A 293-nucleotide genomic window follows, 5' to 3' on the forward strand; every position below is an offset into this window, starting at 1 on the left:
AATGAAAACCCGTATATATAGATTGATAGATTGATGATCAGACAATCTTTCGCTTCGTGGGACATCCCTGTGTGATTCAGAAGATAATTAATGCTGAATCTTGCACTCCATTTGAATCTCGTGTTTCCTTTCGAGAATATTTTCGTTAAAGTTTAGATTTTGAACTTCTAGGCTGTCGAATCTTCCAGGGAGATCATTAGCGTTCGTAAGAGCTTGAGAATAGGAGAGGGAAAGACTGAATTTTAGATCTGACTCTATAATTTCAGAATATTTATGGCTAGTGAAAACTAAAC

The sequence above is a fragment of the Penaeus monodon genome, chromosome 19, assembly GCF_015228065.2.
Source record: "Penaeus monodon isolate SGIC_2016 chromosome 19, NSTDA_Pmon_1, whole genome shotgun sequence".
NCBI lineage: Eukaryota > Metazoa > Arthropoda > Malacostraca > Decapoda > Penaeidae > Penaeus > Penaeus monodon.